The sequence below is a fragment of the Macrotis lagotis genome, chromosome 1 (genome assembly GCF_037893015.1).
Source record: "Macrotis lagotis isolate mMagLag1 chromosome 1, bilby.v1.9.chrom.fasta, whole genome shotgun sequence".
NCBI classification, from domain to species: Eukaryota; Metazoa; Chordata; class Mammalia; order Peramelemorphia; family Peramelidae; genus Macrotis; species Macrotis lagotis.
The window spans coordinates 201931176-201945014 of record NC_133658.1 but is presented as its reverse complement, the minus strand read 5'-3'; the positions used below and the strand labels follow the sequence as shown (position 1 = coordinate 201945014).

Below are 13839 nucleotides of genomic sequence, written 5' to 3'. Positions count from 1 at the left end.
TTACTTTTAAAGGAGTTGATTTCTTTGGTCAATTTTCATAATTTTCCTGCATGGCTCTCATTTCTTTTTTCCATTTTTCTTCTTTCTCTCTTTGATTTTTCAATTCCATGAGTCTTTGGATTTAAGTCCATTTCATAGACTCCAATGAGACTTCCCATGTAGGTAATTTGTCACTGCTTTCTTCTTCTGAGGTGGAATTTTTAATATATCTGCATAGTAGTCTTCTATGGTTAATGCTTTTTTAGGGGTTTTGTGCTCATTTTGATTATTTGAGCTCTGCTCCTGGGGTAGAGGGAGGATAGCCCTGAGTGCAGGGGTTTTTGTGTGGGGGTTGGCCTCTGATCCTTGGCTTACCACTGCTCAAGATGTTGCCTCTGCTGTTCAGGTATTGCATATACAGAAGTTTGTTTCCTCCTTTATGTTCAGGATCTGCTTAGGCAATGGTGTGTTCCCTACCCAGTGTTCTTCTACCTGGGAGTTTTCAGGGTTCAGTCTTTATCTGGGGTTGGGACCCTCCCTGCTGACTTGTTATCTAGCAGCCAGAACCAGTGCTGTTGTCTTGCTGCCAGGACCTGGACTGCGGCACTGTGGATCTTCACTGAAGATCCTCCATGATGTCTACAACTGAAGGCTTGTTTCAATTTTTTCTTTTTTTTTCGTGAGATCTGCAGTTTGTAATATTTTTGATTATGTGATCCAAGCAGTCCAACAATTTGTAAAATATCTCTCCTGGATCTATTTTTCCAGATCATTTATTTTTCCAAAGAGGTATTTTTTTCCATTTTTTAAAATTTTTCTTCACTGATTTTTTTAAATTTTTATTTATTTAAGGCAATAGGGTTAAGTGACTTGCCCAAGGTCACACAGCTAGGCAATTATTAAGTGTCTGGGTGCAGATTTGAAGTCAGGGCTACAGACTCCAGGGCTGGTGCTCTATCCATTGTATGACCCAATTACCCCCCACTGATTCTTGATGTCTCAAAAAGACATTAATTTCTAGTTGCTCAATTCTAATTTCCTTTTTTCCCCTTTTTTTGGTAAGATAATGGTATTAAGTCACCTATATAAGGTCACACAATTATTAAGTGTCTTAGGTTGGATATGAACTTGGGTCCTCCTGATTCCTGGGCCAGTGTTCTAACCACAGCTCCCCTTAGCTACTCCCCAATTCTAATTTTCAAGAAATTATTTCCTTCAGTTAATTTTGCATATCCTTTGCCAATTGACCAAATCTATTTGCAAAGGAGTTGTTTTCTTTTTTCATTTCCCAATTGCATTTTTAAGAAGTTATTTTCTTCAGGCAGTTTTTGTGTTTCTTTTTCTAAGTTGTTGAATATCTTCTGCATACCATTCATTTCTTTCCTCAATTTTTCTACTTGATTTTTTAAATCCTTTTATGTTCTCCTCCAAGAGGTTTTTGGGCATAAGACCAATTCATATTCCTTTCTGGGCTTCACATTTTGGCCTTTTTCCAATGTCCTGTTCTGAGATGGTGTTTTCATCTTTCTTATCACCATAATAGCTTTCTACGATAAGGGCTTTCTTCTGATTCATGTTTAGATTAGTTGATGGTTTTTAAAGTTGTACACTGGCTCTTAGGCAGAGGGGGTACTGGTGAAGAGAGGCCTGCTTTCTAACTTTCTGCACACTGGGGCCTCAGGTATAAGCAGCTTTCCCCCTTTTGCTGGGATGACTTGGCATAGTCACACCCACTGTGCTAGGGTTCTGGAACCCATGATTTTCCTTCTATGTTGGGCCTGGAGACGTCTCAGTTGTCCTCCTGTATCACTGGTCTGATGAACCAGGATCCAGAGACCTCAGTAATATGTGCTGTAGGTTAGAGAGTCCTACTACCTTCCCCACCTTCACCTGCTCTGGGCTACATTTCCCTACATCCAAGTTAGAGAGACCTTTCCCGAAATCCTTTCAAAATATTTTAAGTTGGAAAATGCCTTACCCTGCACTACTGTGAATTATGTAATCCTAGAATCTATGTAGAGACTTGATTAATTTTGTTTCTGAGGAAAACTGGGGGGGAACTCAAGGAAGTTCCTGTCTTCTCCCCTCTATCCTTCTACCCCCTATATTAATCATATTCCAAGGGAAATAGTCAGAAAGCTAGCAAAGTATACACTTGGTCTAGACTATGAATTTTACTGAATAACAAACAGGTCAAGGAATTTTAATTTTAACCCAATAACAATAGGTGTTAGTTGTAATGCGTTACAAAATGAAATCCACATCTTAAAAAGATTAAGAAGAATAATCTGCCAAAAATTAATCAAAGTGAATTTGCTTATATTTACTGTGTGACAGGCAATGTTATGTATTGTGATATGAAGAAAAATGAAACAGCCTCTACTTTCATGCATTTCATCATGAAAGATATTAGATAGATAGATAGATAGATAGATAGATAGATAGATAGATAGATAGATAGAGATATATATAAACTAAGTATTTTCATGATAATTTTATAAGGAGGAAACTGGGGGAATCCTAAAAGGCCTCAAAAGGAGGTGAGATTTGAAGGAAGTTAGGGATACTAGAAATAGAGATGAGGAGGAACTTGAATGACAACTTCTGCAGAGGAATATAGATAGGAGATAAAATACTGTGAAAAGGAACTACCAAGTCAGATTATTTCAATGGGTTCAAAGATTACATGGGGATTAACATGTTAAGTGTGATAACCCTGGAAGAGTAGATTATGGTCAGGTTGCAAAGGATTTTAAATGCCAAATAGGGGAGTTTGGATTCAATCTTAGGATCAAGATCTTGTTGAATAGGGCAATGGTATGATCAGACACAACCTTTTGGAATGTTACCTTGGAAGCTCTGTGAATGATGTATTTGAGAAGAATGGCAATTAAGGCAAGAGGGAGGTATAAGAAAATTATTTCAATAGCCAGATAAGAGGTGATGAAAAATTGAGCTAGAGAGGTGACTGTATGAATGGAGGGAAAAGGGAAGAGGCAAAAAAGTCTTGTGGATGTAGATGCAATGTGTGACAAATGATTGGATATGCAAGAGAGGAAAAGGGAAAATGAGTGGAGAAGACTGAAGTCTTAAACTTTGTGATGAGAAGGATGGAAATGATCTCAACAGTTAGGAAGGATATGGACAATGAATGGTTATAAGAAGTGATAGACAGGGTGTAGGCAGGGTATCAAATTGAAAGGCTATTACAGTAGTCCTAGGTGAGAGGAAATAAAAGTTTGAATTAAAATGAGCATGCTCAGAGTGGAAAGCAAAGAACAGATGGAAGACATATTGTGGAAACAGCCAGCATTTTCCTTTCAGCAAATGCTCAAAAGAAAGACTGAGCAGCATCTGGTATAGCTGGTAAACTATGCTCTTTCCCCAGCTAAATGTCTTTGTTTGCTCTCTATCTCTAACATAACTGGCTCTCCCCATTATTCCCCTATTTTATATGACATAGTATCATTCTTCAAAATGTTTTGTTACTCAGACATGAACACTCCTATCCAGAACTGATGGTGATTCAGTATATGCCACAATCTCAGTAACAGAAAAATCCTTCAGTCTGTTAACCTCCCACTACCCATATGACACCTCCTTTAAATTGTTTCTCAAGAGTTTCTAACTCAAGAAAGTCTTTGACATAGCAACACACAAACCTTCAACAGCAATGAATGTACTAACAATGTATTCCTTTCCATTTAGTTCTGTTTCCCATTTTATTTGGTTAAAAGCTACATCATTCTTTCAAGTTGTAGTTTGTCTCTGTGACTAAGATTGAAATATCCTACTAACAATTAGTAAATGTTAATATCCATTTATATTATTGCCACATTAAGAGGAACATATAAATTTTGATTTTTAAGAAAAGATTACACTGATCCACAATCTAAATATGTGATCTTGGCAAATTACTTCTCTGGACCTTGTTGTGCAAGATCAAATTTTTTTTTAGGTTCATGGAATCTCTGTTGATAGATTTCAAAGGGTTAATTAAGAAAGCAAAAAAAAGGAAAGTCACTAATGGCTGGAATATAATTATCTTTAACATTAGAAATGGTAGATCTCTGGGAATTAATGAATAGATCTATTTATCTATTAATGCATACATATGGGTTTGTATGTGTATGTGTATTTGTGTTGATTAGGTTGATTGGTTGGTTCATCCTTGGCTTTCATTATTGAACAAGACCAAATTGACAGCACTATATTAGAGATGAGTTACAGTGTCTCCCACCATGGCTGATCAGATCAATATGAGTTCAGAAAGCTCTACCACAGGTATGGCACAAATAGTCCATGTGAACACCTGGGGTAGTTACTCTCAATTTAAGAATCTTACATTTCCTTTGAGCTACTTCAATTCTCCCTTGCTTATAGAACATAGCACCCTTTCTGATGAGGGCACACTATACGGGGGGGGGGGGGTGTCTGTGCCAGTGTCTCCCATGTTGTAAAATCAGTTTCAAAGTTCTTAAGAGAAACTTTCGGGGTCTCCTGTATCACCTCTTCTGACCTCCACCCCATGAGCACTTGCTGTATGTGAGTTCTCTGCCTTTTTGGCAAACACATGCATGTCATTCAAAGAACATAACCAGTCCATCATAGTTGTGCTCTCTGTGATATCATTTGAATATTTGGCAATTTGGCTTGAGAAGGGAACTCAGTGTCTGGAGTCTTTTCCTGTCAAGTGATCTTCAGAATATTCCTAAGACAATTTAAATGGAAGCCATCCAGTTTCCTGGCATGGCATTGATAGACTGTCCTGGTTTCACAAGCATAAAGCAATGAGGTCAACACAATGGCACTGTGGACCTTAAGTATGGTAGTCAGTCTACTACCTTTTCTCATTCACAGCCCCTTTCAGAGTCTTCCAAATACTGAGTTAGCTTTGGCAGTGCATATGTCAATCTCATTATCAATGTATGCCTCCCTGAAAGATAAGTGAACTTATCAGCATTCTAAGCTTCTCCATTTGCTGTAATTGATAGTTCTACATATGGATAGTATGGTGCTGGCTGATGGAATATCTATGCTTTCTTGGAATTGATTGTTAGAACAAAGTTGGCAAAAGCAGCAGAAAATCAGTCCAAATTTTGTTGCACCTCAGTTTCAGAGACTGCATTGAGCACACAATCATCTACAAACAGAAGATCATGCACCAACACTTCTTCCACTTTTGCTTTGACATGTAGTCTTTTCAAATTGAAGAAGTTACTGGCAGTGTGGTAGTTGACCTTGATTGAGTATCCATCCTCCATGAAGGCATGTGATAACATAGCTGAAAACATCATGCTGAAAAGCTTGTGAGCAAGGTCAGCATTGATTTACTCCACTGATGACCAGGAAATCATGAGAATATTGTCCACTATCCAGAATCTGGGCAATCATTACATCATGAAATTTAGATAAGATGCTGATGAACAAGATTTTGACCATAATTTGGACTTAATTTTCTATGAGCCCTCACAACCGAAATTTTCAAAGGCCTGGGTCAGAGCTACAGTTGCTGTATACAGAACATTGTTCTGCTCTTGACATTTTTTCTAGGGTTGTCAGGAAGCAAATACCATGTTGACTGTTCCTTGACACTTTCTGAATCCACATTGGCTCTTTGGGAGGTGACCATCTTCTATAATATATTAAAAAAGCATCATTGAAGAAAATAAAATTTTGATCAGATGCTAAAATAAGTGCATCCTAAATATTTGTCTGATTAAATAATAAATCAGAGAAACAATAGATAATTTCATCAAAGAAAATGATAGCAATGAGAAAAGAAACCAAATGTTTTAAGAGATGAAATTAATACACTCCTTTGAGAGAAATTTATCTTGTTAACCACCTTTATAATGACTTGTAGCAAGAACTGGTCAATGAAAGGAGTAAAATTTTTAAAAATTCTGAAAAAATTAACAAATTTTAAACCCCAAATTAATACCATAAAAGAAAAATCTAAAATTAGAGATCCTTAAAATTGGAAAAAAAATAAAGAAAAAGCCATTGAATAAATAAGCAAAATAGATATTTTAATTGATAGTTAATTTTCCCAAATATATGTTTGAAGGTTTTTCAACATTTATCCTTTTTGCATGTTTTGCATATATTTTTAAGTTATAAAATTTCCTTCCACCCTTCCCTCCACAGCACACAGGTTAATAATGCACTTACATTTGTGTTAAACATATTTACAGATTAGTCATTTTGGCATGAGGTTTTAGGATTAAGGGAAAGAAATACATAAGAAATATTATTTGTAAAAAAAAAAAAAAAAAGAACATAGTGTTCATCAGATTCTGAAGGATTTTGTTTTGTTTTGTTTTTCTCCCTCTGGATGGGCATAGCATTGTCCATATCCAAACTAATAGAGTTGTCCTAGCTCTCTGAACTGCTGAGAGGAGTTGTGTCCGCCAAGGTTGATCATCTCACAGTGTTGTTGTTAACATGTATACTGTTCTCTTGGTTCTACTCAGCATCAGATCCTCTAATTCATTCCATGCTTATCTAGAGTTCAATTATTTATGATTTCATATAGAACAATAGTATTCATGTACCATAACTTGTTTAACCTTCCCCAACTGATGGACATCTCATTAATTTCCAGTTCTTTGCCACTATAAAAAAGAGCTGCTATGATTATTTTGGCACATATGGGCCTTTTTCCATTTTTTATTATTTCTTCTGGATATAAACCTAGAACTGGAATTGGTGGACCAAACCATATGAATAGTTTTAAATTGCTCTTTGGGAATAGTTCCATATTGCTCTCCAGAATGATTGAACCAGTTCACATCTCCAACACCAATGCACTAATGTCCCAATACTCCCACAATCTCTCCAACTTTCATTATTTCCCTTTTTTATCGTTTTACCCAATCTGATAAGTGTGGGGTGATTTAATTGTTGTTTTAATTTGCATCTCTCTCTAATCAATAATGATTTGGAACATTTTTTCAATTTGATTGTAATTACCTTTAATTTTTTCATTTGAAAACTGTCTATTCATATCCATTGACCATTTATCAAAAACAAATATTTTTAATGAAGTGGATAAACCATTACCAAGTTTTATTTTTAAAAGAAGAAAACTAAATTACTAGCAAAAAAATGCAAGTAGAAATGATAACAGATGATGAAGTCAATTTGGGTCATGTATTTATTAAGTGGTTAGAAGAATGAAAAAAGACAAAAAAATTACCCCCTCTCAAGAACAGAAGATAATAAATAATTTATAAATTATAAGGAAAAAATAAACAAACTACTACCTACATGCAAGATATATACATCATAAAGTGTAGGTGATTTCAAAAGTAAAGAATTAGCCTTGTTTGGGGGATAGAAGAATGTTAAAGTCTTCTTACAAAAGTTAACATTTGAGATAAGTCTTGACAAAAGCCAAGAAATTCTAAAGGCAGAGAATGGGAGGGAAAATATTCCTTGGGAATATATTCTAATTGTCCCTCATGGCTGAAATTCTCTCACTCTTCTGCTCAAACTCCTGAACTCCCTGGTTTCTTTTAATTGTCAACTAATATTCCATCATGTTATTTATCATATAACAAATATCTGGAAAGCAAGTTATATGTAACTTTGCTTTCTACATATTTGTTTGTATCTTGTTTCCACACTGGATTTCAGTTTAATTTAGGAAAGCCTTATTAATGGGACTGCTAAGTGGCACAGTGGATAAAGCACCAGCCCTGGAGTCAGGAGTACTTGGGTTCACATCCGGTCTCAGACACTTAATAATTACCTAGCTGTGTGGCCTTGGGGAAGCCACTTAACCCCACTTGCCTGGCAAAAAAAAAAAGAAAGCCTTATTAAGTGCCTAATATGTTCCAGGTACTATGCTAAGCATTCTGGATATAAAAAGAGCCCCCCCCCCCCCAATAAAGAAAGTTAGTTCCTCCTCTCAAGGTGCTTACAGTCTAATGAGGAAGACAATTTGCAAACAAATATATGCAAAACAAACTATATACAGGATAAATAGGAAATAATTATAAGAGAGTAGAGGAATTAAGAGGAGTTTGGAAAGGTTCTTGTAAGAAGTAGAATTTTAGTTGGGACTCAAAAAAAAAAACCAGGGATACTAATAAGTGAAGAAGGAACAACATTCCAGGCATGGGAGATGGTCAGAGAAAATTCCTGGTGAAAAGATATGGAGTATATCACTTATGGAATAGCTAGAAGGCCAGTGTCACTATATTGAAAAGTAGGTGTCATGGGGTAAGGTATAAGAAAATTGGAAAGGTAATAAGAGCTTAAGTTATAATGTATACTCAAACCTTCATTTTAAGAAAATCACTTTAGTGACTGGATGGAGAATAGATTGGAGCAAGAAGAGATTTGAAGCAGGAAGATCTACCAGCAGACTATGGTAGAAACCCAGGAGGGAGATGATGAGGTCAGACACTAGTGGTGACATTGTTAGAGGAGAGAAGGGGATATAAGTGGAGAAATAATGCAAAGATGAAATCAACTAGGCCCTATTTGGCAATACCTTAGATTTAGGGGAAAGGGAAAAGCATGAGAGAGCTTAAGGAATCCAGGATTACTCAGGTTGAAAATCTGAGGGATTAGTGTTATCTTCTACACAGTAATAGAGAAGTGGGAGGGGAGGATTTAGGGGGGGATAATAATGAGTTTAATTTTGAATATTTTGAGTTTAAGATTCTATTCATCAACCAGTTCAAGATGTCTAAAAGGCAGATGGAGATTTAAGATCAACCTAGTGTTTGGGGCAAGATCATATAGTAATTAAATGTATGAGAAATGCTGAAATCACCAAGAGAGGGAATATGAGGTAAAATAGAAGAAGGCCCAGGACAGAAACCTAAAAGTCATCTAAATTTAGAAGGCATGATATGGTGGAGGAGTCATCAAATGAAATAGAAGGGGAAAAGAAGGAAGAGCGGTGTCCTGAAAACATAGGGACCCAAGATGGCAGAGTAAGCAGTAAATTGCCATAACTCTCCCATATTCCCTTCCAAACAACCATAAAATATGACCCTAAAACAAATCCTGAACATTAGAATTATCAAAAAGTTGAATAAAATAATATTTTAGCCCCAAAATCTTGGAAGATGAGCAAGAAAAGTCTGTCTCATATTAAAGGAAATGTCCGTGCAATCCAACAGCAAGTCCCACCTCAGAAAACAAGGAGAAACAGAATCATTGTGTCAGAATCATTGGACTATTTGAAAACCATAATCAAAAGAAGAATCTGGACAGCATGTTTTAGGAAATTATTAAAGAAAACTTCCCTGAGACCCTGGATCCAGAGGAGAAAATTGAATCAAACTACCAATCACCTCAGGAAAGAGATTCCAAAATAAAAATGCCCAGAAAATGCCTAAATTTCAGAACTATCAAGGAAAAAAATACTGCAAGTGGCCAGAAATAACCAATTCAAATATTAGGGAATACCAATTAGAATTGCACAGAACCTAGCAGCCACAACGTTAAAAGAATGGAGGTCATAAAACATGGTATTCAGGAAGGCAAAGAACTTAGATCTACAACCAAGAATTACCTACTCAGCAAAATTAAGCATAATATTTCAAGAGGGAAATGGCCATTTAATGAAGTAAAAGAATTTCAATGTTTCATAACGAAAAGATCAAAATTGCAAAAAAAAGATTGATTTTCATTATCACATCCCAAAAGAAGACTAAAAAGGAAAAAAGGGAAAACCAGACATAAGGGATACAAATGAAGTTAAACTTTTTACATCCCTATATGGGAAGATGATACTTGTAATTCTTAAAATTTATATCACTAATAGTATGGTTAGAAAGAATGTACATACACAGAGGGTATGGATAAAAGATGAATTTAAAGAAATGACATTAAAAATAATTAAGGGATGAGAAAGAAGTAGAATGGGGTAAATTATTTCACATGAAGAAGCATGAAAGACTATTACAGTGGATGAAAGATGGGAGGGTGGGCAAAGGGTATTGCTTGAACATTGCTTTCATTAATATTGGGCCAAAAAAAAGGAATAATATCCACACACAATCAGTTTAATATAGAAATGTATCTTACCTCACAGGAAAGTAGGAGGAGAGAAGATTAAGTAAAGGGGAAGGGGAAAAGACTGAAAGAAAATAAGGCAAACTGGGGCAGGTAATAGACAGAAGCAAAACCCTCTCAAGGGGGAAAATGGTGAAGGGATATATATATATATATATATATATATATATATATATTATATATACATATATATAATATATATATATATATATATATAGAGAGAGAGAGAGAGAGAGAGAGAGAGAGAGAGAGAGAGAGAGAAGCCAAATAGGAGGAAAAATATGTTGGAGGTAAATACAAAGTTAGTAATCATAACTGTAAATGTGACTGTGATAAACACTCCCATAAAATGGAAGTTAATGGCAGAATGTTTCAAAACAAGAATCCTACAGTCTGTTATTTGAAGTAACCAAACATGAAGAGGGAAGCACAAAAGTAAAAGTTAAGGATTGGAGCGAAATATATTACAATTTAGTCGAAGTTAAAAAAAGAAGCAATGCTGAACCCAAAGCAAAAACAAAAATAATTCTAATTGGAAAATAAAAGGAAACTGCATGTTGTTTAAAAGTACCATAGCCTTTCGCTCCGAGCTGTAGCGAGTGGCTGTGCGGGCAGCAACGACTTCTCCGGCTTTCGGCCCTCTCCCGCCGGCTTTCTCCTCCTAGCTCCAGCTCCTTCTCCCGCCGCAACCATGACGGAACAGGCCATCTCCTTCGCCAAGGACTTCTTGGCCGGTGGCATCGCCGCCACCATCTCCAAGACCACGGTGGCCCCCATCGAGAGAGTCAAGCTGCTGTTGCAGGTGCAGCAAGCAAGTAAACAAATTACTGCAGATAAGCAGTACAAAGGCATTCTGGACTGTATAGTCCGAATTCCAAAGGAACAAGGGATGCTTTCTTTCTGGAGGGGCAATTTACCAAATGTCATCAGATATTTCCCCACCCAGGACCTTAACTTTGCCTTTAAGGATAAGTATAAGCAGGTGTTTTTGGGAGGAGTGGACAAGCACACACAATTTTGGAGGTATTTTGCTGGCAATCTTGCCTCTGGTGGTGCAGCTGGAGCCACTTCTCTCTGCTTTGTCTATCCCTTGGATTTTGCAAGAACCCGCTTGGCAGCTGATGTTGGGAAGTCTGGTACTGAAAGAGAATTCAAAGGCCTGGGAGACTGCCTTGTAAAAATCACCAAGTCTCATGGAATTCGTGGCTTGTATCAAGGTTTTAATGTCTCAGTTCGGGGTATCATTATTTATAGAGCAGCCTACTTTGGAATCTATGATACAGCAAAAGGTATGCTCCCAGATCCGAAGAACACTCACATTGTGGTAAGCTGGATGATTGCACAGACAGTGACTGCTGTAGCAGGTGTGGTCTCCTAGCCTTTTGATACCGTAAGGCGGGGAATGATGATGCAGTCTGGTCGCAAAGGAGCTGATATCATGTACACTGGTACAATTGACTGCTGGAGGAAAACCGCTAAAGATGAAGGTGGCAAAGCTTTCTTCAAGAGTGCTTGGTCCAATATTCTGAGAGGCATGGGTGGAGCTTTCGTGCTTGTCCTGTATGATGAATTGAAGAAAGTAATCTAAGAACATCCTGACTAAAAATGGAACCAGTAAATATAGGTCATGTAGAATACTTAACCATATTTAGCATTTTTGGACCATTGACCTTCAAGAAATTCCTGTTGTCTTTTTATTCAGGCCAGATCATATTTGTAGAAGAGCCAAGAACAGCTCTTAGAAAAAGGGACTCATTTATTGTGATCCATTATTCACACAGTGGAACTGATGATGATTCTGCATATTGATTCTATTGGTTTTTGGGAAAATAACAGTTACTGTGGGTCCAAGAAAGCAGATCAGCTTAGACCATCTAGTTTAAATGCTCTTTTGTAGGACCATAAATTTGAGTTTAAGTATTTATTTAAAAAAAATCATGTCTCCCATTTGTACTTAAACACTATATATATATATATATATTATTTTGCACAGCTGACTATTTGGCAGTTATGATGATCTGTGTTGGGCATTCTGCTATAAAATAATAAATACACAGAAGACTCTAAGAAAAAAAGTACCATAGACAATGAAGTAATATCAATACTAAAAAAGTGGCATTGCATCGAATTCTTAAAGAAGTTAAGTGAGTTCATGACCAAATAGATAAAGAGCATTATAAAATGTAAAAGAAATAATTTTAATTATAATAAAATAAAGACTTTTAGACTAATAAAATCAATACAACCAAGATTAGAAGGAAAGCAGAATCCTGGGAAACAATCTTTATATAAAGAATACCTGTTAAAAGTTTCATTTCTCAAATATATAGAGAACATATAAGAATATAAAACATTCCCAATTGATAAACAGTCCAAAGATATGAACAGGCAACATTTTCCAATGATGAAATCAAATCTATCTAAAGATATAGGATGAAGTGCTCAAAATACTTTTAATTAGAGAAATGAAAATTAAAACAACTCTGAGGTACCACCTCATAACTATCAGATTGCCTAATATGAAAATAAGAAAAATGTTAAATATTGGAAAGGTTGTGCGAAAATTGAAACATTAATGTACTATCATTGGAATTGTGAACTGATCTTACCATTCTGGAGGGCATTTTCTAACTTTGTCCAAAGGGCAGCCAAAGTCTCTTTTGATCCAAGTATACTTCTACTAGGTCTGTATTCTAAAGAAATATTTTTTTCAAAAAAAGACAACACCTACATGTGCAAAATTATTTACAGCATTGTGGCAGCAAAATATTGGAAATTTGAAGCACTGCCCATCTATTGAGGAATGACTGAAAAAAACTATACTATATGATGAACAGGCAAATATCAGAAAATCCTGGAAAGACTTGAGCAAACTTTTCGCAAAATGAAATGAGCAGAACCAGGGAAATATTGTGCACAATTTCAACAACATTGTGTGATGATCAACTATGAATGATTCAGCTCTTTTCAGCAACACAATGATACAAGACAAAAGACTCAAGAAGGAAATTACTATCCACATCCATTTAAAGAACTGATAGCATTCAAATACAGATTGAAGCATACAGTTTTTGACTCACTTTTTTCTTTTTTTGGAGGGGGAGTTCTTTTCTTTTTAATCTGTTTCCTCTTTCATAACTGTGACTAATATAGAAATATGTTTTGCATGATAGCACATGTACAATCTGTATTAAATTATTTACCATTTTGGGAAAATGGGAGGGAGCAAAGGAGGTAGAAAAATTTGGAACTCAAAGTCTTGTAAAGATGAATGCCAAAAATCATTTTGACAAGTAATTGAGGGAAATAAAATACTATTATAAATAAGGTATCAAGATGGAGAAAGTAATCAACAGTGTAAAAAGATGCATTGACATTAAGGAGAACGATTGCAATCAGTCAAAAAGAGATCATTAGCGGCTTTGGAGAAAGCAGTTTCAGTGGAATGAAGTGGGTTTCCCTGTCAATGATGCAGAATACATGCACCCATGCTTTCTGGGTTTCTTTCTTCTCATGTTTGTAATGGGAGTCTTCATATGGTCCTGGAGTACTTTCCCAGATTCTCTTGATGTCATGAGCATGCCAGTGGCATATTAAAGATATAAATTCTCTAACAATGTTGCCACTTCACATTTATTATTAATATATTTTTGTTATATGTGCCTTTAATTTTCATTAATTAACTCTTATTAATATATGACAGTCAGTTCATAAACACCATGCAATCATCATTTTCAATTCTTTGAAGATGATACTGATTATTTTCCCTTGGTAATACAATAACACTCAGAGAATATTGGTATTAAAAATAGAAATATTAAA

At 35.8% G+C, this 13839-nt stretch overlaps 1 pseudogene; it reads left to right on the top strand.

Annotated features, from left to right (window-relative positions):
• Positions 1-10708: 10708 nt before the first annotated feature.
• Positions 10709-11620, top strand: LOC141515111 (ADP/ATP translocase 3-like; annotated as a pseudogene).
• The last annotated feature ends 2219 nt before the right edge of the window (positions 11621-13839 follow it).